Consider the following 22,159-nt stretch of genomic DNA (forward strand, 5'->3'; position numbering starts at 1 on the left):
AACCTAAATGTCCATCGACAGATGAATGGATAAAGAAGATGTGGTACATATACGCAATGGAATATTACTCAGCCACAAAAAAGAATGAAATAATGCCATTTGCAGCAACATGGATGGATCTAGAGATGATCATACTAAGTGAAGTAAGTCAGAAAGAGAAAGACAAATACCACGTGATATCCCTTATATGTGGAATCTAAAATATGACACAAACGAACTTATCTACGAAACAGAAACAGACTCACAGGCATAGAGAACAGACTTGTGGTTGCCAAGGGGGAGGGCGGGTGGGGGAGGATGGATTGGGAGTGTGGGATTAGCAGAGGCAAACTAGTATATATATACAGGATGGATAAACAACAGGTCCTACTGTAGAGCGCAGGGAACTGTACTCAGTATCCTGTGGTAAACCATAATGAAAAAGGATATGAACAAGAACGTATACATATGTGTACTTGAATCACTTTACTGTACAGCAGAAATTAACACAATATTGTAAATCAACTCTACTTCAATAAACTAAAAAAAAATTAAGATACTTTGGTACAGGCAGTGTGGCAGGTGTGTCTGTGTAGGCTGGATGTCAGTGTGTATCCCTGCGGGTGGCAGACAACCCCACAAGTACCCTAGTCGAGAGCGCACAGGCCAGGGCAAGGCTCTGCAACACCCCCATGGGGAGCCACTGTCCAGAGCCAGATTGCTGTTCTGCATGACTGCAGGGAGAGCCACTCCCTCGAGATCCTACGAATGGCGCCCCTGGAGTAACGCAGCCCATCTGCCTGGATCCAGCAGTGGCCAAGGTAAAGGCTTTCAGGCATCACCGTCGTCAGACAGAGAGGTCCCTTACTGAACGTAAGGGATGTTAGAAATAACACTGTGTGACAAGCGTTTCCATGGTGGCAGGATTCTTCTAGAAACACCTGCTTTCCTTGTAAGAGTCACCTGGCAGTGAAAGTGTGGGAGGGCAACGTAGAGCTCCCACCCACCTCTCATCACGCGAGGCTGCCTATTTCTGGAAAAAGCGTAAATGGGAGAATCTGAATCTTCATGTTTCAGATCGTGGCTTCATCTTAAGCCAGGAGAGAAACCTCCCCCAGGTGACAGCTGGTGCCTTACGCATTTCACAATCTCTCCATGTGTGCTTGGGAAGGTGGTTCCAGGATGGGGCAACAAGATGTGTCTGTACATCTCGCCTCATTTTGTTTCCTCTTCATGACGACCCCGGGAGGGAGGTGTGATTATTGACCTTGTTTTAGAGATGAGGAGAATGAGATTCAGGTAGGCCGAGTGACTTGTCCTGGGCCATGGGGCTTGCAGGGCCTGTCGGAGCCCAGGTCCTCTGGCCTCAAGCAGGAAGGCAGCTGCCTGGCAGCCTAGCACTTGTATCTGGATGTATCCCAGACTGACCATCTCCTTCACCTCCTGGATCCTATGAGTCCTCAATGTTTATGGATTCTCTCTCTTATTATCTGATTGTGGACTCTTAGATATCATGTTTAATAACATTTTAATTTTTGGTGAATGCTTTCTCAAAAGCTCAGCTTAGGGGGAAGAAAAAAGTTCACCTTAGGGGTAAAAAAAAAAAGTATCACATGACAAAAAAAGAGTGTGGGGGCTTCCCTGGTGGTGCAGTGGTTGCGCGTCCGCCTGCTGATGCAGGGGAACCGGGTTCGCGTCCCTGTCTGGGAGGATCCCACATGCCGCGGAGCGGCTGGGCCCGTAAGCCATGGCCCGCTGGGCCTGCGCGTCCGGAGCCTGTGCTCCGCAACGGGAGAGGCCACAGCAGAGGGAGGCCCGCATACCACAAAAAAAAAAAAAAAAAAAAAAAAGAGTGTGTGCAGAGATATCTGTTACAGCATCATTTATGATGGCAAAAATGGGAAGTAACCAGGCTTCCCTGGTGGCGCAGCGGTTAAGAATCTGCCTGCCAATGCAGGGGACATGGGTTCGAGCCCTGGTCCAGGAAGATCCCACGTGCCGCGGAGCAACGAAGCCCGTGCACCACAACTACTGAGCCTGCGCTCTAGAGCCCGCGAGCCACAACTACTGAGCCCGCGTGCCACAACTACTGAAGCCCGTGCGCCTAGAGCCCGTGCTCCACAACAAGAGAAGCCACCGCAATGAGATGCCCGTGCACCGCAACAAAGAGTAGCCCCCGCTCGCCGCAACTAGAGAAAGCTCGCGTGCAGCAACGAAGACCCAACGCAGCCAAAAATGAATAAATAAAAATTTTTAAAAAAAGAAAACAACAAAAAAATGGGAAGTAACCAAAATGCTTAGCAGTGGGAGAACATAAATAAATTGTTTTAGCAACAGTATGAAATACAACCTTTAAAAAGAATGAGATAGAGCTATAGGTGGCCATGAGAAAGACATAAGTCAAAATATTGAAGAACAATACATGCAGTAGGACCCCGTTAAAAAAAGAAATCCTAAAACTATACGTGTGTGTGTGTGTGTATGTATATGTGTCTGTGTATATATATATATATATATATATATATATAATGTTTATATATGCTTAGAAAAGGTTCTTGGAAGGATATATTCCAAGATATAACTTTGGTTATTTCAAGAAGGGGATTTGAGGGGCTCGAGGTGTAGGGGGAGAAGCCCCTTTTTATTTTATATACTTCTATATTCTTTGAATATTACATATGTAATGCAGAAAAGTCGTTTCCAGCAGGGGCTGGGGGGCAGATAGGGAGAGTTTGGTAAAAAGGTACAAACTTGCAGCTATAAGATGAAAAAGTCTGAGAATCTAATGCGTAACATGGTGACTCTTGTTAATAACACTGTATTGCATAGTTGAAATTTTCTAAGAGGAGAGAACTTAAATGTTCTCACACAAAAGGCAAACGGCGAGGAGATGGATGCGTCAATTAACTAGATGGTGGGAATCTTTTCACCATGTATACATATATCAAATTATCATGGTGTGTGCTTTAAATATCTTATAATTTTATTTGCCAATTATACCCCAATAAAGCTGAAAAAAGACAAAAAAACAATGGTCACATAACACTATCTCCTGGTGGGCAGTAAGCGGTAACTCAGCAGACCGGGGCTGTCCAAACCCTGCACGTTCCAAAGAAAGGCCTGTCTTCAGGAGGGCGGCCTGTCTTCAGGAGGACTGGCCCACGGCTGGCTCCTAGAAGATACCTCTGAACCCATGAAATTTCCTGCTTCACCAGAGTGTTTTGGTGCCTGAGACCCTGGGCCATGCTGGGTCAGCTTAACCTCTTGGGCCCTGCGTCTGAGTAGCTAAGATCAATCATGCAGATGCTATAATTGCCATGTGATTGGATTCCAGTAAAAACCCTGGATACCAAGGCTCAGGTGAGCTTCTCTGGTTGGCAATTCCTTGCACCTGTTGTCACACATCATTTCTGGGAGAACTAAGTGTGTCCCTGTATGATTCCAGTGGGAAGGGTCTCCTAGGAGCTTGGGCCTGGATTTTCCTGGACTGCGCCCCATGTGCATTTTGCCCTTGATGACCTTGATCTGTATCCTCTCACTGGAATAGACCATGAGCTCTTGAGTCCTGTGGGTCCTTCCAGCGAATCACTGAGCCTGAAGGTGGTCTTGGGACTCCCACACAGTTGACCAAGCAGACTCTGCACGTGCTCTTTTCACAGATGGTGTACATCACAAAACGGCTGCTTCGAGGAGGCATGACCTATCAGAATTCATTCCCGTCCATTATGACATAAAAGAAAGGTACATTTGTTAAGCAAAACATATGTTTCGCTTATACTTAAGGGACTTGTTTTCACCTGCCTACAAGTTTTTCTTTATTATACACTCTGTTGAGTCATAATAAGAGAAAGAGTGGACACGCCCACATATTCAGGTGAAATGCTCCATGTCAGAACACCGTGTACCATTTGAAAGTGTTATAATCTGCTGAGGTTTTGACACTGCAAAAATGTAGTTGCTGAATTGTGAATCGTTCAAAGATGAAAGAATGACGGGAGGCACTCTACACAACTGTAAACACTGAATCAACACTGAATTTTGTAAAAAACCTGAGATGGATTGGAGAAAATAAGTAAAAATAGTAAGTGGGAACTAAACATACAGATAACCAGACGAGACTGTCATCAGTTGTACCCAATTTATTTGTTTGCTATTAAAGCCAATTTTTTTCACAAAATTGCTCCATCATGAAAGCAATGAAATTAGGATTCATAAGTTAAGTCATGATAGAAGAACACATTACATTTAAGAGGGGAGCATTTTGCTTCTCCAGTGGTGGAGATTACACAGACTAGAAAGAAGATTATGTATTTAAATAGGTAAACAGAAAGCTTTATCCTTTTTGAGGATAACAGCCCCTCAAAGATGTCCACATACTAACCTCTGGAACTTGTGACTGTGTTACCTTTCACGGCCAAGGGGAATTAAGGTTGCCAATCAGCTGGCCTGGATTATCCACCTGGGCTCAATGCGATCATAAAGGTCCTTAAAAGTGGAAGAGGTGGGCACAAGAGAGTGTTGGGGTGATATGATGGGAAAAAGACTCTTCTGGCCATAGCTGGCTTTGAATATGGGAGGGGGCCAGAGCCCAGGAGTGCAGGCAGCCTCTAGAAGCTGGAAAAGGCAAGAGAATTTTCCCCTAGAGCCTCCACAAAGGACACCTTGGTTTTAGCCCGGGAAGACCTGTTTGGACTTCTGCCCTCCGAAACTATGACATAATACATTTGTGTTGCTTTGGGCCGCTAAGTTGTGGTGGTTTGGTACAGCAGCATTGGAAAACTAATACACCGGGGCTTCCCTGGTGGCGCAGTGGTTAAGAATCCGCCTGCCAATGCAGGGGATGCGGGTTCGAGCCCTGGTCCGGGAAGATCCCACATGCCGCGGAGCGACTAGGCCCGTGCGCCACAACTACTGAGCCCGCGTGCCGCAACTACTGAAGCCCGCGTGCTGGAGCCCGTGCCCCGCAACAAGAGAAGCCACCGCAATGAGCAGCCTGTGCACCGCAACAAAGAGTAGCCCCTGCTCGCTGCAACTAGGGAAAGCCTGCGTGCAGCAACGAAGACACAATGCAGCCAAAAATAAATATAAATATATAAGTAAAAAAAAACCCCAAAAACAAACAAACAAAAAAACGAATACACCGTCGGAGGGAAGTTGGACTCCAATCCTATCCTGAGCCATGTGAGTGCAACACACCTGAGGTTACCGCAGCTGTTGCTCCCAGATGGCCAGCCAGCGCACAGCAGCCAGGTAGGAGGATGCTGTGTACCCCAGGACCCTGATCCACGGCTTTTGATTTATGAGAGCGTGCTTTGATGAACAGCTGCTGTAGAAGACATTCCCCAATATCTTGTAATAAGCTATAATGAAAACGAATTGAAAAAAAAAAGACTATAGATATATACATATATACGTATAACTGAATCACTTTGCTGTACACCTGAAACTAACATAATATTGTAAATCAACTATACTTAAAGTGAAAAAAAAGAAAACAAAACATCCCCCCTCCTCTTGGCAATGCACGTGGAATATTGTTTAGGCATCCACTTCTCCCTCACACGGTTTCAGGGAACCCTATTCCATCCCTAGATCCTGAGAGCTGGGACTGCCCAAGCCAACCAGCCCATTCCATCCTCTGGCCATAGTGACGGACTCAGGGGTGGGCACAGAGCAAGACTGCTCATTAAAGCTCAAGGAGCTACTTGCTGAGGACTTCTGGAATGGCAACCCCTCCCTCTCCTTTGGGGTCTAACCGGAGAGATGCTCGCTGCTGCTGGACATAAACGGAGCACGTGTACCCGGAAGTGGCCGGCAGCCACAGGGGATCACAGGTGGGGGACGGGCTGGGGTGGGAGGGTGCGACCCTTAAAATGCAGCAGACGCTGGAGAAGGCAGTGAGGAGGGATGGGAAAATCTCATTTGGGCTGACCTTGCAGAGCTCCTAAAAGAAGCCTACCTCTGGACTTTTCAAATATGTCAACTAATCAGCTTCCTTAATTCTCCAAGCACATCTAAGCTTATTTTTCTGTTTCCTGCAACTGAGAGGTTCCTCGCTGTAGAAGGGCTTCAACTTTCAGGAACTCTGTCTCTGTTCTTGGACTGGATCGTATGGCTGAGGCACGTCCAGCTAACGTTGGATGGTATTAGTAATGATTGATGAGAAGCAAAGACGGCCTGTTTTTTTGATTTTTTAAAATTTTTTTGCCGAACCACAGGTGGGATCTTAGTTCCCTGACCAGGATTGAACCCGCGCCCACTGCACTGGAAGCCTGGAGTCTTAACCGCTGGACTGCCAGGGAAGTCCCGGCCTGTATTTTTTAAAAAATTACTTACTTACTTAATTAATTTATTTATGGCTGCATTGGATCTTCATTGCTGCGCGTAGGCTTTCTCTAGTTGCGGCGAGCGGGGGCTACTCTCTGTTGTGGTGCGCGGCCTTCTCATTGCGGTGGCTTCTCTTGTTGTGGAGCACGGGCTCTAGGTGCGTGGGCTTCAGTAGTTGTGGCTCGTGGGCCTAGTTGCTCTGCGGCATGTGGGATCTTCCCAGACCAGGGCTCGAACCCGTGTCCCCTGCATCGGCAGGCGGACTCTCAACCACTGCGCCACCAGGGAAGCCCCCTGGCCTGTATTTTTAAAATATTTGCACATTTATATATTTCCTTGAGATAAGACTGTATCTACCGTGTATTAGGAAGCAGTTTTCCATGGTCTCTCGTGTTTCTGAACGTCTTGTAAGCACAGGACTAGCTCCCTTGGCTCTGAGCTATCTTTTCACAAAGATGTTTACAGAGCCAACAGCTTTGGAAGACAGAGCATCTCCCCGTGGGGCGGTGGCCTGTCTAGAGGGGTGGGCTCCCTCTGGGGGCAGCAGGCTTGCCTCCACTGTACAGATTTTGGTTCTCTAGGCTCAGGGTTCCTCTCCTGTAATGCAACCCGCCGTGTGTGCAGATGACCCCTGGCCCTCTTCACATCCCCCTGGGGGAACTAGGTCTCGGGGGAAATCCCACTGCAAACTTCTGATGCTCTGGCTGCTGCCATTGCTGGGGTAACAAAGTCCTTTGCCTGTGACCCAGGAGGCTTTGCTTCTTCTGCCCCCATCCGTGAACCACGGCAGGCTGACTCGTTACTTAGAATGAACCAGGTGAGCTTGCTTGCAAATAGGGTAAAACCTCAGAGTCTTCAGAGTCTTTGACCCATGTAAAAATATTCAGTTTCTCTGTTTTTGGTTGGAATTGCATCACTTTGCAAACAGCGAGGGAAAAATAATTAAAACGTGCTGATCAGAAGCTCTGATTTGCATATGTATATCTTTGAGTAATAAAGATGGTGAGGGACCTCCCTGGTGGCACAGTGGTTAAGTATCCACCTGCCGATGCAGGGGACACGGGTTCGAGCCCTGGTCCGGGAAGATCCCACATGCCGCGGAGCAACTGAGCCCGTGCGCCACAACTGCCGAGCCTGCGCTCTAGAGCCCGCGAGCCACAACTACTGAGCCCGCGTGCCATAACTACTGAGCCTGCGCGCCTAGAGCCCGTGCTCCACAACAAGAGAAGCCACTGCAATGAGAAGCCCGTGCACCGCAACGAAGAGTAGCCCCCGCTCGCCACAACTAGAGAAAGCCCGCGCGCAGCAACGAAGACCCAACGCAGCCAAAAATAAACACACAAATATATTAAAAAATAAAAAAATAAAGATGGTGAGATAAATTATTTTAAAATGTTACCTGTTCTTTAGACAAAAGTGTTTCGTATTACATGGATTATAGAGCAAGGTAACGAAAGAGCTCTTGCTGGTACAAAGTCTGGAACCCTTGTGTGGCCTTGCTCTTCCTGGACTAGCCCAGGGCCTTTAGGGGCCCATCCCCGGCCTGGGGATGTGAGAAGCCCTGGCACAAAGGAAGTCCCGCTCCGTCTCCTTGAACCTCCTGAGTCTGTCTGTATTCTTCTTGTTTCCTGTTTAGCATGTGCACAGTCCCCCTAGTCTGAGAAACCATCTGCTATTTCCTGGCCTCTGATTCTAGCTGAACTCCATTCCTTGACTTCTAATGGGGCGAGACAAAAATCACTATTCAGGAAACAATGACAGCAGCTGATTTTGAATTCGTGCATCTCTGTGTGAGTGGGGTCGAGGTGGTGATGGTAACGGAGGGAAGCAAATTCATCTCAGGACGGGCTGCTCTTTTGTCTAGGAAAGCATATTAGTGGGTCTTGATTATCAGGGCAAGGCCAGGCCCCCCTCCTCAGGGCACCCAGGCCAGTGTTTGCAGGGAGAGAAAGGGAGCTGTGTGTGTGAGATGCCTCCCCGAGGTTACTGCGTTTTGAATTCCGGTACGGACAGAAGACACAGAAGGTTTTGTCTTGCTGTGTTTGTCTGGGGAGGTCGCTGAGACTCAGAGAAGAAAAGAAAGGCCCTGCGGGGAGGCCTGGAATTTGGAGGGGGTACCCAGCCATGTGGCAGGGGCGTCCTCCATCCTTGTGATGAGGGGGGGGCCAGTGATGGCGCAGGGATGCCCCGCGATGTGGCTGCGGTCCAGTGCTGCACCTGGAGCTGCCAGACGCAGGAGGTATCAATACAGATGCCCAGTTACCTTTGAATTTTAGAAAAACAACAATTTTTTTTTTCAGTATAAGGTGTCCCAGACAATACTTGGGACATGCTTATACTAAAGGTGTATCTGTTTATCTGAAATTCACATTTGACTGGGAACCCTGTATTTCACCCGACACCCCTCCCACTATTCCCCCAGACCCTAGTAAAAGTCTGTTATACCCAGTGTCCCTGCATGGCAAAGGAGAGAGGCCACCAGGCGTGGTGACAAGACATCCAGATGTGGCTGAGGAGGGGGAAGGGAGAACGGGGTGTGGGGGGGCGGGGACGGTCCCCACCTGTGCCATCAGCACCTCTCTGGGTTCCTTGGAAATGTCCGGGCGGGCTTTCTGGCTCCCGCAGTCGGTGAGAATTTGGTTATTTTATCTGTGTGCTGCTGGAAGGGCTGCCCCTCGGGGCTGAGGGCCTCGGGCTGCACCGTTTCCCTTTCTCTTTCAGGTTAGGGGACGTTCTTTGGGGCACTGCTCTCCTTTCCCCTTGTCCTCGGAGCCTGCCACCTGCACCCTGCCAGATGGGTAGCTAGTGACCCCAAAGGACTTCTGTGTCAAGGGCAGGGCCAGAAAAGCCTGGTCTGCTCAGGTGGTCACCTGGAGAGCCCAGAGGATGACGTACCAGCTTGAGGACCCTCTAGAGAGTGGCAAAAGCTGTCTAGGAACCGCCCTCTGCCTGCCCTGGTCCCGGGCTGTGTTCATTACATTATGCTACCGCTCTGTGTGGCCTCTGCGAGGCGGAATGCTTGCACACCCCAGCCTGGGACTTATTTTTATTTAATTAATTAATTAATTAATTTATTTATTTCCGGTACGCGGGCCTCTCACCGTCGTGGCCTCTCCCGTTGCGGAGCACAGGCTCCGGACGCGCGGGCTCAGCGGCCACGGCTCACGGGCCCAGCCGCTCCGCGGCACGTGGGGTCCTCCCAGACCGGGGCGCGAACCCGGTTCCCCTGCATCGGCAGGCGGACTCTCAACCACTGCGCCACCAGGGAAGCCCGGGAACTTCTCTGTAACCTTTTTATTTTAATTTTTCCTCCAACAGAATCATTTTTTTGGTTATTATTAATTTATTATTCATACATTGATGGCATGGTTTCCTTTACATTATTGCTAGAGTAATCTTTCTAAAATAAAAAATTTGTCACCTTCTAATTTCATGTACTTTTAATACCCCTCTACTTATACAAGCACAATCAAAATCTGAAAATACGGTACAAAATGTTCCTAATGGTCAGGCATTTGTCTGTTTTCCCGGCCTTATCCTTTGCAGCCCTCTGGACATAAATAATTACTTTTACGCCACGATTCAAACCTCCCAGGCTTTCTCACACCATTCTATCTTCCTAGAAAGATGAACCCTCCACATGCATGAACACACACATGCATGTTCCCGTGTGTGTGCACACACACACGCTCACCTGTCACTGGTTGCCTAATCAACATATTAAAACTTAGCCCATTCCAAGTAACTTTTGCTCCACCACTCATATAAACTTGTGCCCTCTACATATTTTTATCATAACACATGTAATACCTGTAACACATTCCACATTTTACAACAATGCCAATGACTCCTCAGGAACAGTGCAAGATAATGACCCTGAGGCCTTAATTTCACACACTTACTTATTTGTCTACCTCTGCCTGACGGGTGGAACGTAACGGTAGAACATGTGCTTCATTCACCTTTGTGGTCCCGAAAATTTAGCCCCATGGATAGCACAGTTTTCGTCCTGAATAAATATTCATTGAATGAATGGACAGATGATGATTTTCTTCTTCCTGAAACTCTAGATCTTTGGTTATAACATTCATATACCTCCTATGATGGGCCCTTGAACAACAAGGAAAAAACAACTATGACTCAGAAAAGCTTATGAGAACACCACCAATTCATTCTGACCATTCATCCACCAGTCTTCATGTATGCCGTATCTGATCTTGGGTCATATACTATAGCAGTACTTTTTTTGCATGAAAGTAAAAATAGTGTAAAAATATCTTTAAACTCTTAAGTCTGTGTTATAAAAATACATTTTAAATTCACCTGGAATATTCATCGTCATTCTTTTGGCAAGTACTGCTACACCCCTCCTGAGTTCTGAAAGTGACTGTTTTGTGAAGGACCTGTTAAACTACTGAGTAAATAACACGGCTTTTGAAATTATCATAATTACACATATTTACATAACAGACCACGATCACTTCAAGAAATTGTTACCTTAATTACATAAAATCTCACATATAGGGTTTCTATTTTCCTTATTCATGAGCTAGTTTTAATCTTCATAGTCTATACTTAGTATAAAATTAATAATGATCTATTATCTCTCCATGGAATTCTGAAAGCAAGTAAATTATTATCATGAATAAAATAACACTTTGAATCTTCCTAGAACAAAATGTGCTTTCAACTAGCTAATCTATGGGATATTGATTTTATAACTTTCGTTGGCCTTCAATTCTATGTCATGGCCTTATTTTTCTCTGGGTAACCCAACTGATCTGGCTGTAACCGTATGAGCTTAGGATTTTATCTGCAAGTGTATGAAGAGACGGGGCCACTTTCTTTTTTTTTTTTTTCAAATATTTATTTATTTAGGCTGCGCTGGGTCTTAGTTGCAGCACGAGGGATCTAGTTCCCTGACCAGGATCGAACCCGGGCCCCCTGCATTGGGAGCATGGACTCTTAGCCACTGGACCACCAGGGGGATGTCCCTCCTCCAACAGAATCTAACATAGAATTTGATAGTTTAATCCAGAGGACTCAGGGACCAAAAGATAAAAAGAAAAAGAGTCTGTTCTTTTACAGGGAGAGGGCTTCACGCCCACAGGCAGAGACCCAAAAGGCCATACTCTGTCAAAGCATGGGGCCATCCGTACCCGGGTTCCAGAATGCTGTTAAATAGAAAGAACAGTCAGCTCTAGCACCTTGTGGGTAAAAAAAGTGGATTAGGTGACCCAGAGGCTATAAAGGAAACAATGAGACGGCGGTTGAGTGCTTAAATGACTTCCAATTACATGAGAAGATTGCTTTCTTTGAGCAAAATCCTTTAAGGTAAGTAATCCTCCTTTTGCTACAGTTTTTTTTATACTCACATTTTTACGAGCTACAATTTTCTAAGAGCTTCACAAGGGATGCATTTTTCTAATAAATTTACACGCAACCTTCCCAAACACTTTATGTCTTGTTGCTTAGTACGATACATTTAAAGGCCTGTCTTATTTTGATGTATTTGTGTTCAGTGGTAAAGGAAAATGTTAGAGAAAAACAGACAGTATGTTCTTTTTGGATTTAGGAAGTTAGGCCAATGCACGTAGACATTCTGGGTGAATGACATTAAAATATTCAACTTTGTTTCGATTCTTTAAAATAGAGAAAAAAAATTTGTTTCACGCAATCCAAAAAAATTTGTTTCATGCAGTCCCCGAGTGACAGGGATACAATGTCAATCACCATCGGATCCAAGTACAGTGGTTCTCAGCCAGGAGTGTTTCTTCCCCGTAAGGGAAACTGGGAAATCTGTTTGAGCACCTTTGTCCCAGTGACTGGGCTGGGGGCTCTACTTGCATTTAGTGGGCAGGGACCGGGAATCCGAAATGTCCTGTGATGCATGGGACTTTCTTGCACAAGGAACTGTGCCACCCAAAACACAGCAGAACCCCCCACGTAAGCAGCTCTGCAGGAAAGAGCTCTCTGCAGGAGGCCCCTTTTATCTCGTCACTAACCTCAAACCAGGCGCCCCCATGCTCTACTCATCTCTGGCCCTGGCACACCTTTCAAAACTTTTGATCACACGATGCCTCGCCTAATCTGTTGGCTCCTTCCGTAGGTCAAAGAAGTGGAAATGAAGAAGAAATTAACAGATGACCGATCTCTTCCCCAGCTTCCCGTTCAGTAATCTCAGAAACAAACTGTGTGAACAAGATAGCATCTAAACAAAGAGCACAGGAAGTAGAGAAGCCTGCACACAGCGGGGCACGGGGCTACTCTGATCCCCTATCTCAATGATTATCTGAGATGACTCCCCTTTTTTCCCTTTAAAAAACTTTCCTGGCCGAGCAGAATCTTCGGAGATGGTTTTCGGGGGACACTGAGTCCACCATCTCCCCAGATTGCTGGCATTCTGCTGAAAAGCAACTTTCCTTTCTACCAACGTTTGTCTCTCTCGAGTATTGATTTTTGAGCGGCGAGCAGCCAGACCTGACTTGGGAACACACAGTGATGTGCTGCTTTGTCTTAGTAAGTGAAGGACAGCTGGTGTAGAGCAGTGTCTCACTTTGGTGCTATTGACACTTGAGGCTGGGCAGTTCGTCGTGCTGGGGGGTCCTGTGCGTTGTAGAATATTTAGGAGCGTCTCTGGGCTCCACCCATGGGATTGCCAGAGCACCCTCCTTCCCCAAGGTGGAACAACCAAAAACATCTCCAGACATTGCCAAATGTCCCTGGGGAGGGGTCCCCCCCTGCTGCTTGAGGCCCACTGGCACAGACTAGTGGAGGGAGAGGAGAGAGGCTCAGAGGCTTTTGCATTTCGTCAAAGAAATGTGGGTGTCACCAGAGAGACTGCAGATTCGGTCTGAAAAACAGGGAGTAGGCGTGAACCTGAAAGGAGCCTTGGTGGGAGATGGAGGATCTTCCAGTGATGGTGGAATGCATGGGAGGATTCTGTTCATGAATTTAAAGTGGGAGAGTCAGCCTGGCCATGTGGCTTGTCCCTGTAACTCGGAGCCTCCTGGGTGCAGGGGTGGAGAAGGGATCAGGGTTGAACGGGGATGGGTGTAGCCAGGGGTGCTTCCGCGGGAGAGGGGCAGAGAACTTGCAGGCGGTCTTGGGGGGTGGGTTAGAAAGACACACCATGGAGTCTGAGCTGGCCAAAGGGGAAGGGGAGCCAGGAGGCGCTGACCGTGCTGAGATGAGATGGTGACGGGGCAGAGAGGCCCGTTGGGCTCCATGTGGTCCAGGCATGCTGCGGAGGGGTGACTCAGGCAAGAAGGGCCTGGGGTAGGGCGCTCAGGCTGGAGATTCGGATGTGGGGCGCGTGCTACCAGATCTGGGTGTGGCCGAGGAAGTGAAAAGCCGGCTGGAGAAGCGAGGGTGTAGGATGGACCATCCGCACGATGCTGAAGGTAAGGAGAGGGTGGCAGTGGACAGGAAACCGTGAGGCCTCTGTTCTGCTTCCACCTCCAGGGCGACATCAGGACAAACAGAGCTGCCATTTTCTGGGCTGGCCTTTCAGACACCTGCAGAAAGCACTTACCTATTTCTCAAGACTTGTTTCAGTCTGGCTGCTTTTAGACTTGCTGGTTTGTCAATATTCTTGTTAAACTTTAGTATCCGGGATGGACCTCGTTGCTCGATCAGAAGGTTCACATAGAGGAGTAGCTCACGTCCGCCACTCCCTACTCCATCCTTCCAGGGAAGCGTGTATATGTTGTGTTGTGTTGTTATGTAACTTCATCTAAATTTTTATATTAAATTTGATTTAATTCTAATTTTATTTTATGGCATACCAGTATAATGCCCCATACTGTCCCAGTTAATTCCCCCCCTCCGCCCAGTTTTCTCCTTCCTTCTTGGCACCATTTTCCTGGCTGTGGCTTTGGCTTCTCTTGATAATTTTTCTGTGTCTCTCAAACAGGATTCAGTGTCTCAAGCTCCCAGTTGGTTCAATCCAGGACCCTTCCACTGGCTCCCAGGTTCCCACCACTTTCCAGGGGCTGTAAATGGCCAAGGAACCAGAAACATCCTCCTCAGCACTCAGATAAAACCCCCTCCTATTAATCAACACCTTTGGGGCTCCAGCCAGTCATCCATCCATCCACAGTTTCACATCTTTGTGAAATTAGGTGTAAGAGAAACAAATGCATTACACGTGAGAGGAAGAAGCCTACCCAGCACTACGATCCCTTGTTCATATTATTCTACCTTGTCGATAAGAATATCACTCAGGCTTTCTGTCAAGGGCCTCAGGGAAATCCACATACAGTGAGTAGACGATCGTCTTCCTGACTTATCACCTAGTAATAAACCTATCGAAGAAAGGGATGGCCTTTTCGTCGTGCCAGCCTCCCCAACTACTATTGCCTGTAGGTGGTGGCTTCTTCTCATTTTTGGGCACACAACCATTTAAAAAAATGGTCAGTTCTGGAATAACTACGAAAGTTATTTGGGGTTCATCTGCAGACCCTCCCAGCCTTTGTTTCTTGAGACTGAACAAACTGGTCCATTTTCATGCTGTGTTGATGCCTTTTCCACTCTTCAGTTCAATGCTCTTATCCATGGCTTCTCTGAGTTTCTTGGAATGAAATTTGTGGCATTTGGAAGCCTTGGTCATATGTCTTTAAAGGACAGAGTGCTACATTTCTGTACACATCTTGGGCTCGGATTTTCTCTTATGCAGCATCAAATCTTATGATTCAATAAACCCCAGGCAGTCATACACAAAGGGACAAGACATGCAAAAGGGGGAACTAGGTCCACTTCCAGGCAGGAGAGGAGCAGGGATATGCTAAAAACAGTTCACTCTGACAGGTCACGATTAAGCAGACTGCTCAATTTATAACCCTTTGCTCTGCAGTTTTCACCTTTCTCTATCATTTTGCCAGGCTAAGAATATATTAAAATTAACACTCGTTGATTGACTATCACACGTGTTTGAGTCATTTTAATATCTATATTTGAAAAACATGTATATTATAAATAAGAACAATCGAGACTCCCCCAAAATACCAATGAGCGCCTTAGCATACATTAGAATAAATTACCATGTCTCTATCTACACTTGCAAATGCACTGAGACTGGTACCTCCATCTGCGGTGGGTTGAATAAGGTCTCCCCACAAAGGTGTCCACGTCCTAGTGCCCAGAACGTGTGACCGTTACCTTGTATGGCAACACGGACTTTACAGATATGATTAAGTGAAGGATCTTGGTATTGGAAGATGATCCTGGATTATCTGGTGGGCCCAATGAAATCACAAGGGTCCTTAGACAGGGAGGTGGAAAATCAGAGCAGTAGATCCAGGAAACGGGATCGACAGGTTGGATGATGCAAGGAAGGGGCCAGATGCCAAGAGATGCGGGTGGCCTCTAGGAGCTGAAAACAGCAAGGAAACAAATTCTCCTCTCAGAGCCTCCAGGGGGAACCAGCCCTGCCAACACCTTGATTGTAGCTCCATTAGACTCATTTCAGATTTCTGACCTCCAGGACTGTAGGAGAATAAATCTGTGTGGTTTTGAACCACAGATTTGAGGCAATTTATCACAGCAGCAATAGAAAATGGCCTGACTCAAATATTCCATATATTCACTCAGTAAATATTAGTTGAACATAGCCTCATTATGTTCCAGGCTCTGGGGCTGGTGGAGAGTCAGAAGGACACAGTCCTGGCCCTCACGGGACTTACATTCTAGCAGGAGGGGCAGATGTCAGACAGCCTGCTGTACAATTAATGATTTATTCACTTGCTACTATAACATGGAAACTTGCCTATGTTTCCTGACCCTCAAAACATAGGCAGGTTTCCATGTTATAACATCAACCCAGAAACCTAGGAAATGAGTGGGAATTAGTTAGGTAAAGGCAGGAAAATCAGTGTAGCTAGAAGGAAGAGCAAGGGCAAAGGTCCTCAGGCAGAAGAGCCGAAAGACCACTGGGGCCAGCACAAAGGGAAAGGGTGATGCCACAGACACTGGCACTGCCAGGGGTGGACCACAGAGGCCTCAGAGGCCATGTTAAGTGTTGAAATTTCATCCTAAGAGCAAGGGGAAGACACTGAAGAATTTTAAGCAGGGTAATGGAATGATGAGATGTGCTTTTTGAAAAGATCCCTCCAGTTTTAGGATGGAAAGTGGGTTGGAAAGGGGCAAACAGGCATCCAGGGACCCTGGTCAGGAGTATTTAAAGAGTCCAGGTGAGTAACAGTAGAGTCTTGGGCCAGGTGGTGGGGAGAAGCAAGCCGGAGAGAAGTAGTCAACTGGGGGAGAGGTCTCGGAGGTAGACCAGTTGGACCTAGCTGACTGGTTGTGTAAGAAGGAGAAGAAGCGAATGGTGGTACCCAAGCGTCTCCTCTGAACAGCCAAGTGTACGGGGAGCCCAGGAAGAGGAGCCCTCTGGGGAAGGAAGAAGAGGCTGAGCTCGAGGGGTCCTTGAGATGTCCAAGTGGAGATGTCCAGGAAGCAGCTGGATTTGGGGTCTGGAACTCAGATGAGCGGTCTCAGCTGGGAATATAAGTTTGGGAGTCACTGGCATGTAAGTGCAGTGTTTGGGAGCGGATGGGGTACAGGAGGGAGAGCAGAGAGAGTGAAGATGCCAAGCCTCCTTCATGAGAGACTCTCTCCATCAACCATTTCCAGGCCAATGTCTCCTGGAGGATTTACCATGCTCAGCTTGTTCTAGAAGGATTTCCATGTGTGCCTTACATCCTTTTCCTCCTCTCAGAGGTGTGTGTGGGGTACTACTGCCTTTCATCTCTGTGCCTAACACTGCTTAGCACAGTTCACTACACAGTAGATGCTGAAATGGATGTTTTATTGCAACAGACTGCCAGCCTGCACCTGTATGAATTTAAAACAGATTTCATGTCTTGCTTCTATCTCAGTGCAACTCACACGATGGAAGTTATATTTGAGCAACTTAAAACAGACAACATTTCTGTATTTTTGTAGATTTTACAGCTTCTGACTCAGTTCTCTCTGAGAGGTAGGTGGGGAGGTTCCCTGCTTTCAGGTGGCAGCTGCTGTGAGGGGGGGCAGGGGGTACGGCGGAGCAGCCCAGGGGTCTGGGATTGAATCTCGGCCCCCATTAGAACTTGGACTGTGCGCCCTTGTACAAGTTCCTCATTCTCTCTGTGCCTCAGTTTCCTCATCTGTAAAAAGGGGCTAACAATAGCACCTCTCTCGTGAGCATCGTGAAAGGGTCACATGGGTTATATGTCTCTGTTGCTTAGAACACTGCTTGGCACAGAAAAAGTGCCAGCTACACGATTGCTATTATGCTTCTGAGGGATGCAGTGTAGATAGGGCATGGCCAATTTTCTCCTCCTCTCTGCCCATCTCTGTCACCCCGACTCCTGCACAGAGGAAACAGCTGTCCATGACAACAGCTACCACTTATTAGTACTGACCACACGCTGGAAACTCTACACTCGCTGAAACATTTCATTCCCACAGCACACAGGAGTACTGTTATTCCCATTTTAGGGTTAAGGAAATTGAGGCCTAGATAAGTCAAGTGAGTTGTTCAGGCCAGTCAGGTATTTTTATCTATTTATTTATTTATTCATTCATTCATTCATTCATTCATTTACTGATTTGGCTGCGCTGGGTCTTAGTCGCGGCACGCAGGATCTTCGTTGCCACCTGCAGGATCTTTAGTTGCGGCATGTGGGATCTATAACAGTCCCCTGACCAGGGGTCAAACCTGGGCCCCTGCATTAGGAGCACGGACTCTTAACCACTGTACCACCAGGGAAGTCCCCAGTTCCTAGGCCAGAGGGTTCCAGAGTCAAACCTGGTCATGTTCCCAGGCCCTGAGCTAGCAGCCCGATTGGGACCATGGGGTCGTGGAGTCACTGGGGAGCCTTTGACCCCTCATCTGCACCATCTGACGATCTGGGGTGCAGGCTGGGGTGCCCTGGCAGCCTCTCCCCGGCAGTGCTGGCCTCCTGACCGGATGCCGCCCTGCCACCACTTCCAAGATCCAGCCAATCTCCCTCCACCATCTGCCAGCTCAGCTGAGGCCCCGCCCTGGGCCGGCAGGGTGCAGTGCTCAGCTCCGGCCGCCGGAGAATCTTAACTCCACCGTGGTCCCCCTGGCTTCAGCCTGGATGATGCTGAAATAGGACAGCAGGGAATTCCCTGGTGGTTCACTGGTTAAGACTCTGCACTTCCACTGCAGGGGACACGGGTTTGATCCCTGATCCGGGAACTAAGATCCTGCATGCCGTGAGGCACGGCCAAAAAAAAAAGAAAGAAATAGGACAGCAGCTCCCCACAGAGTCATGTGCACAGACCACAGGAACCCTCAGAGTGCGCTCTGCTTTTTTCCTTATCCCGCATCACGGCGCATCCAGGGCCTGTCTCTCTAGTCTAACATGTAACACACACATTACCTAGCGTCCCCAACCCTGCACTGAAGGTTCAGTTGTTCTTTTCCAAAATCTTATCGTCTACCTTGCTGAGGGGTGTGCAGCAAACGATGAACCGGAAGAGGGGAAGCTGCCTGGTGCTGGACCACTTCATTCACTTGAAAGGAAAGAAGGGGTCGACAGGGAGAGCAGAAGCCGGGTGGCAGGGGCTGCTGGACCAGGAGGAGAGCCAGCTGCAGAGACGGTGCGGTGGAGACAGGGGGCGTTACGGAAACTGAATACTGTATTATCCATTTGTCTGTCTTCCAGCTTTCAGGCCCTCAGTTTCCTAACCAGGAAAATGAAAGGCAGGAGTGGATGGGCCGGGCTCTGCCAGGCTGAAAGTACTTCTAAGTACACTGGAGTCTTGTCCCCTTTTACAGGGAAAGCTTTGCTGCTGCATGAGTCACATCTGCCTGCAGCTCAGTCAACCAGGAGAAAAAGGCGGGAAAGGAAGTGAGTGAACCAGGATCAGCAAGGGGGCGGGGTACGTGTGCAGACACCCCCTGTCCTGGCAGACTAAGGGGGCCGAGTGGTCTTCTCGGAGGGAGGGGTCTGGATCTGGGCCCAGGGGCTGAGACCCAGGCAGTCCACACGAGTGAACAGAAAGAAAGTCAGACAGAAGATGAAATGCGTCCTGGGGAAAAATTACTGGGACTAGAAAATTTGAACACAGCCTTAAGATGGGAACAGAGCAGTAGAGAATGGAAGGAACTTTCAGGAGGTTAGTATCCTACATTTGAAGGCCAAGTCAGGTTGAGTTGGATGAGACGGAAAGGATGGAGAGGTGGATGGAGAGACAGGAAGTAAAGATGCTGAGCTGGTGGAAATCACAGCTACAATGTGGAATTCTCCTCCTCCCCTGTTGTGGAAGGGCATGGTTTTAACAAAGGGGGGCCCTTTATATATGCGGTCATGTGTTAGGTCTCCCCCTCTGGATTCAAATGACTAATGAGCAATAAGCAGGGAGGAGCCTGTGTCTCTTAAGTCTTACCTGTGCATGCCTGGCATTAGTGAAGTGCTCAGTGAATATCACCTGAAGGACAGATTCGCATTCTCAATGCCATATTTAGTATGTTCCTTTGTACAAAGGATGCCTAATTCAATTAATGTTTAATTGAATTCATTGTCAGTATCTCCTACTTTGTCTTTACATTATTAGAGTATCAGCTTTCCTTCTCAAATCCCTTCGTAAGCCAATTGATTAAAATCTTTTTTTCCTTGGTCAGACATTTTCTTAGTATTTCTACACACTAGATAATTTAGGTACACTTTTGTATTATCTCAGGAAAGTCACTTCAATTGTGTGTTTCTCTCATGGGGAAGGCCCAGCTTATAGAAGCAAAAGATATTTCAATTTTAAAAAAATCATTAAAAAAAAAAACAAACCAAAAAAAGCCCAAATTTAAAAGTTAGGGAAAGGAAAAAAAAAAAGGAAGAAGCAAAGGGACATGGACCAAGAATATGTACAATTGGAGTGTCATATTGAATCTTTAGTTTTTCTGTTTCTTCCAGTGACAAAAGAAGAGAAAATCGGATAAAAATGCATTAGGAAAATACTTGCAGATTATGTGTCTGCTAAGGGTCGTATCCAGAAGGTATAAAGAACTCTTACAATCTAATATAAAAAGACAAATAACCCAATCTAAAAATAGGTAAAGGCCTTGAATAGACGGTTCTCCAAAGAAGATTTACAAAAATAGCCAATAAACACACAAGAAGCCACTCAGCATATCATTAGTCATTAGGGAAAATGCATATCAAACCCGCGATGCGACACCGCTTTGCACCCATTAGGATGTGGCTGTAATAAAAAAGGCAAACAATGACAAGTGTTGGCGAGAATGGGGATGAACCACCGGAGCCCTCTCACGTTGCTGGCGGGAATATAAAATGGTGCGGCCATTGAGGAAACCAGTTCTGCAAAAAGTTAAACATATAGTTACCATGTGATCCAGCAATTCCACACCTAGATATATACCAAAGAGAACGGAAAACACACGTCCATGCAAAACTGACACACAAATACTCACAGCAGCATTCTAATAGCCAAAATGTGGGAACAAATTTCCATCAGCTGACGGCTGGATAAATAAAATGCGGCATACTCATACAATGGAATACTATTCGCCTATAAAAAGGAATGAAGTACTGATACGTGTTACAACATAACGAACCCAGAAAACATTGTGCTAAGTGACAGAAAGTAGTCACAAAAGCCACATAATACACACCAATGTTCACGGCAGCACTATTTACAATAGCCAAGACATGGAAGTAACTTGTGTCCATCAACAGATGAACGGACAAAGAAGATGTGGTATATATATACCATGAACCATCACTCAGCCATAAAAAAAAGGAATGAAATATTGCCATTTGCAGCAACATGGACGGATCGAGAGATTATCATACTAAGTGAAGTCAGACAGAGAAAGACAAATATATGACATCACTTCCAGGTGGAATCCAAAAAAATAATACAAGTTATTTACAAAACAGAAACAGACTCACAGACGTAGAAAACAAACTTATGGTTACCAGAAAGGGAAGGGGAGGGATAAATTAGGAGTATGGGATTAACAGATACACACCACTACATGTAAAACAGGTAAACAACAAGGATTTACTGTACAGCACAGGGAACTATACTCAGTATCTTATAATAACCTATAATGGAAAAGAACCTGAAGATTTACACCTGCAACTAACACAATATTGTAAATCAACTATAGTTAAGTTTAAAAAGCCACATATTACATAATTCCATTTATATGAAATGTCCAGAATAGGCAAATCCACAGAGACAGAAGATAAATTGGTGGTGGTCTTCTCGGAGGGAGGGGTCTGGATCTGGGCCCAGGGGCTGAGACCCAGGCAGTCCACACGAGTGAACAGAAAGAAAGTCAGACAGAAGATGAAATGCGTCCTGGGGAAAAATTACTGGGACTAGAAAATTTGAACACAGCCTTAAGATGGGAACAGAGCAGTAGAGAATGGAAGGAACTTTCAGGAGGTTAGTATCCTACATTTGAAGGCCAAGTCAGGTTGAGTTGGATGAGACGGAAAGGATGGAGAGGTGGATGGAGAGACAGGAAGTAAAGATGCTGAGCTGGTGGAAATCACAGCTACAATGTGGAATTCTCCTCCTCCCCTGTTGTGGAAGGGCATGGTTTTAACAAAGGGGGGCCCTTTATATATGCGGTCATGTGTTAGGTCTCCCCCTCTGGATTCAAATGACTAATGAGCAATAAGCAGGGAGGAGCCTGTGTCTCTTAAGTCTTACCTGTGCATGCCTGGCATTAGTGAAGTGCTCAGTGAATATCACCTGAAGGACAGATTCGCATTCTCAATGCCATATTTAGTATGTTCCTTTGTACAAAGGATGCCTAATTCAATTAATGTTTAATTGAATTCATTATCAGTATCTCCTACTTTGTCTTTACATT

General features: G+C 46.8%; 1 protein-coding gene across 1 annotated transcript in view; it reads right to left on the reverse strand.

Annotated features, from left to right (window-relative positions):
- Positions 1-22,159, reverse strand: part of CREG2 (cellular repressor of E1A stimulated genes 2) — a 49,633-nt gene that overhangs the window by 13,931 nt on the left and 13,543 nt on the right. The gene's annotated exons all lie outside the window — the stretch shown is intronic.

Source organism: Physeter macrocephalus, chromosome 12, assembly GCF_002837175.3.
Source record: "Physeter macrocephalus isolate SW-GA chromosome 12, ASM283717v5, whole genome shotgun sequence".
Lineage (NCBI taxonomy): Eukaryota > Metazoa > Chordata > Mammalia > Artiodactyla > Physeteridae > Physeter > Physeter macrocephalus.